We start from the raw sequence: 5000 nt of genomic DNA, 5'->3' as shown, positions 1-5000 counted from the left end.
TAAACAACCAACCAACCTACCAAACAATCCACTATTCACTCCCCCCCCCTACCCGGCCCCCCTCCAACCTCTCTGTCCCTATCGCACCGTCCTCTACACATCATCAGCTCTCCCCGCCCCCTTCCACTACCCCCCCCCCCCAGACCCCCTTACTCACCTCTCCCAACCTCACCCTCTCCCGTCCCCCCCCACCAAAGTTATTCCGAAGTCAAGACAGGACGTGTTTATTTCAGGAAACTCAGTGGGGGCGCACATGGAAATGTTACATATATCATGTAACTGATACACATAATTTATTTTCTTCTTCTTCCATTAATGTTCAGTGGTCATAACTTTGACCGTTACTAACATTTTTCCGTTACACGACCAACATCGACTTGCCGATGACTCTGTCGTGGTTTTTATGCATGCTGGATATTTTCGTGTCTCCATAACCCACCGAACACTGACATGGCTACAGGATCTTTAACATGCGCATTAAAACAATTTTGATCTTCTGCGGGCGTATACACACGAAGGGGGTTCAGGCACTAGCAGGTCTGCACATATAGTGACCTGGGAGATCAGAAAAATCTCCACCCTTTACCCACCAGGCGCCGTTACCGTGATTCGAACCCGGGAGCCTCAGATTGAAAGTCCAACGCTTAAACGCCTGTGCTTGTGGTGTTGGTGTTGGTGGTGGTGTTAGCGTTGGTGTTGGTGTTGGTGGTGGTGTTGGTGTTGGTGGTGGTGTTGGTGTTGTGGTGTTGGTGTTGGTTGTGGTGTTGGTGTTGGTGGTGGTGTTGGTGTTGTAGTGTTGGTGTTGGATGTGGTGGTGGTGTTGGTGTTGGTTGTGGTGTTGGTGTTGGTGGTGGTTGTGGTGTTGGTGTTGGTTGTGGTGTTGGTGGTGGTGTTGGTGTTGGTGGTGGTGTTGGTGTTGGTGTTGGTTGTGGTGGTGGTGTTGGTGTTGGTGTTGGTTGTGGTGTCGTGTTGGTGGTAGTGGTGGTGATGTTCTTCTTCATCTTGTTCATCATTATCATCATCATCTTCTTCTTCTTCGTCTATATTACATTGCCTGATGTAGGGAGTTTTCTTCTTCTTCTTCCTCTTCCTCACCACCCTCCTCCAACTCCTTTTGTTCTTCTTCTTTTCTCAGTCCTTCTTCTTCTTCTTCTTGTCCTTCATGCTTCTTCTCCTCCTCCTCTTCGCTTTGTTCCTTTCTCTCTCTTCTCTCTTCTATTTATTTCTGTCCTTTCTTTTATTTTTAACAAATATTTTATTTTATTTTATTATTATTATTATTATTTTTTTTTTTGGCTTTCGTTCAGTTCGTACTTCTGTCCCATACCCACCCCACTTCATCCTCCTCTTGTTCCCTCCCTCCCTCCTTCCCCTTCTCATCTTCCTTTTCATTTTTTCTTCTTCTTTTCTTTCCCTTTTTTCTTCTTTTCGCTTTTTTTTTCCTGCTATCTTTTCCCTTCGTCCCCTTCCCGTCTTCCTTCTTCCCTTATTCTTTTTCTTTCTTTCTTTCTTTCCCTGTTAAGACTTACCAACTTGCTTTCTTTGTTCTTTTTTCCTTCTTTCTTTGTTCAGACTTACCAACTAACTTTCTTTCTTTTTTCTTTCTTTCTTTGTTCAGACTTACCAACTAACTTTCTTTCTTCTTTCTTTCTTTGTTCTAACTTACCAACTAACTTTCTTCTTTTTTCTTTCTTTCTTTGTTCAGAATTACCAACTTTCTTTTTTTCTTTAATTCTTTGTTCAGGCTTACCAACTAACTTTCTTTCTTCTTTGTTCTTTCTTTCTTTCTTTTGACTTACCAGCTAACTTTCTTTCTTTTTCTTCTTTCTTTCGTTGTTCAGACTTACCAACTAACTTTCTTTCTTTTTTTTTCTCTTTCTTTGTTCAGACGAACCAGCTGACTTTCTTTCTTTCCTTCTGTCTTTCTTTTTTCGTTCAGACTTACCAGCTAACTTTCTTTCTTTCTTTTTCTCTTTCTTTCTTTCTATGTTCTGACTTCTGACTTTCCAATGAACTTTCTTTCTTTGTTCAGACGTACAACTAACTTTCTTTCTTCTTTTTCTTTCTTTCTTTGTTCAGACTTACCAGCTAACTTTCTTTTTTCTTTTTTTCTATCTTCTGACTTACCAGTTAACTTTCTTTACTTTGTTCAGACTTACAACTAACTTTCTTTTTTTCTTCTTCTTAATTCTTTGTTATGACTTACCAAGTAACTTTCTTTCTTCGTTGTTCTTTCTTTCTTTGTTCAGACTTACCAACTAACTTTCTTTCTTTTTCTTTCTTTCTTTCTTTGTGCAGACTTTCCAACTAGCTTTCTTAATTTTTCTTTCCTTCTTTCTTTCTTTAGACTTACCAGCTAACTTTCTTTTTCTTCTTTCTTTCTTTGTTCAGATTTACCAACTAACTTTCTTTTTCTTTCTTTCTTTCTGTCCTTGTTCTGACTTACCAGCTAACTTTCTTTCTTTGCTCAGACTTACCAACTAACTTTCTTTTTCTTTCTTTCTTTCTTTCTTTCTTTCTTTGTTTAGACTTACCAGCTAACTTTCATTCTTTTCTTCTGTCTTTCTTTCTTTGTTCTATTGCAAGAGTGACATCAATTTGTTGATGAGTGTGTCGTGTTTGGTGCCGGTGCTGGGCATTTCTGTGTTTTCATAACCCGCAGAAACTCTCACGTGGATTACGGGATCTTTATGTTGCGTGTTGCATTTCATCTTCTGCGTGCGTGTACACACGGAGGGAGAGGGGTGGGGGGATGGGGGGGGGGGGGGTTGTGGCAGTTGTGGCTGTCTGTCTTTGTTTTAGTCTTCTTTCTTTCTTTTTTCTTTCTTTCTTTCTTTCTTTCTTTCTTTCTTTTTTTCTTTCTATCGTCTCTTCATTTCTGAAGGAAACGTATTGGTTTAATCCGATTTGATTATGACATAACACGGCTTCGACGAAAAAAGAAGAAGAAAAAAAAGTTAAATAGTGTGTGTGTGTGTGTGTGTGTGTGTGTGTGTGTGTGTGTGTGTGTGTGTGTGTGGGTGTGTGTGTGTGTGTGTGTGTGTGTGTGTGTGTGTGTGTGTAGGAATGTGGGAAGGTGTGTGTGTGTGTGTGTGTGTGTGTGTGTGTGTGTGTGTGTGTGTGTGTGTGGAGTGGATACGAGCCACGTGTGCGCGGGACCACAGTCACTTATATGTATATGCATATATGATTATCTAAATCCATGCTGTTTTTGTGTCAGTACATGATTTTCAATGTGTGTTTGTTCGTGTTATGCACTATGTACGCCTCCCCGCAACAACACCTAAATTAACAAAAATCAAACATACATCACCAACGATACAAAAAAACAAACAAGCAAAACAACCCCCCCAAAAAAAACAAACAAAAAAACAACAACAAAAAAACAAAAAACAAACAAGAACAAGAACAAGAACAAGAACAACAACAAAACGTTCCCTCTTTTATAGTTACACTTGGTAATAATGACATACTCGATTCTGTTCTGTACTGATCGATTTTTAGATTTGTACTATTCTTTTGAAACTATTATTCATAATAATAATAATATGGTTGGTTCTGTTTTTCGTTTCTATGGTTTCAGAGAGAGAGAGAGAGAGAGAGAGAGAGAGAGAGATTTTCGCTGTAAAACAGCTTCTTCAGGCAAGGGTACAGACAATTTACCTCAGTGCTTTCTGCAAGAAGCGGTGCCCAGGACACGAAGAGAGTGTGAACTATATATATATATATATATATATATATATATATATATATATATATATATATATATATATCAAACAAAAAAACAACAACTATTTATGTATTTTTTTAGAATTCTTCATTTAAACAAAACGAGGATTGTCTCTGTGTCTCTCTCTGGCTTTCTGTCTCTGTCTGTATCTGTCTCTCTGTCTCCGAGTTTGTTTGTATCTGTCTCTCTGTCTCCGAGTTTGTCTGTTTGTATCTGTCTCTCTGTCTCCGAGTTTGTCTGTCTGTATCTGTCTCTCTGTCTCCGAGTTTCTCTGTCTGTATCTGTCTGTTGTCTGTCTGTATCTGTCTCTATTGCTCCGTCTCTGTTTCTCCCTCTGTCTGTCTTTGTCTGTCTGTCTCTCCCCTCTCACTCTCCTTCTTTCTCTCTTTCCCAAATATCACTAACAGCCAGCGTTGTAAAGCTTGTCTTGCTTTTGATATCAAGAAATGAAAAACATTATTCGAATATTGCATTATATTTGTATTTCATCAAAAGAAAATTGCTTTATTTTTAAATGGCAGCGGGTTGAAATCATGAATGCACGGCTAGTATGTGGATGACAGTGCATGCCGTTTTTTGTTTTGTTTCTTTAAATTACCTCCTTCAGGTAGAACCATGGCAGTGTATTTTCTTGAATAAATCGTCTCTCTCTCTCTCTCTCTGTCTGTGTGTGCGCGCGCGCATGTGTGTGTGTGTGTGTGTGTGTGTGTGTGTGTGTGTGTGTGTGTGTGTGTGTGTGTGTGTTTCTCTCCCGGCCTCTGTCTGTCTGTCTTGTCTCTGTTTCTCTGTCTGTCTGTCTCTGTTTCTCTGTCTGTCTGTCTGTATTCCAGTTTCTCTCGTTGCACACAGAATACAGTAAAAAGAACAGACTACCCCCCCAACCCCCTCCACCCACACACACACACACACACACACCCACCCCTCCCCTCCGTCCTCCAATCCTCCCTCACCGGCATTGCCCCAACCTCCTACCCACCCACCCACACACCCGCTTCCCCTCATTGCCCACCCCCACCCCCCATTACCCCTCACCCAGCCTCTCCCACCCCATCCCTGCTCTCTCAACATATACACACATGTCCTGTTAGGGAAACTGACAAGATGAGCAGCTCGACCAGAACCCCCCTCTTCAAGGCAGACACGCGCTTTGAACGTGTAGCACGTGCAATAGTAAGGGAAGTGGATCTAGGTCAGGCAGGGGGCTTTGAGGGTGTGTGTGTGTGTGTGTGTGTGTGTGGGGGGGGGGGGGGATGGGGGTGGGGGGGGGGCG

Source organism: Babylonia areolata, chromosome 20 (genome assembly GCF_041734735.1).
Source record: "Babylonia areolata isolate BAREFJ2019XMU chromosome 20, ASM4173473v1, whole genome shotgun sequence".
Taxonomy (NCBI): Eukaryota; Metazoa; Mollusca; class Gastropoda; order Neogastropoda; family Buccinidae; genus Babylonia; species Babylonia areolata.
The sequence above is the reverse complement of the archived record's forward strand: the minus strand, read 5'-3'. Positions refer to the sequence as shown.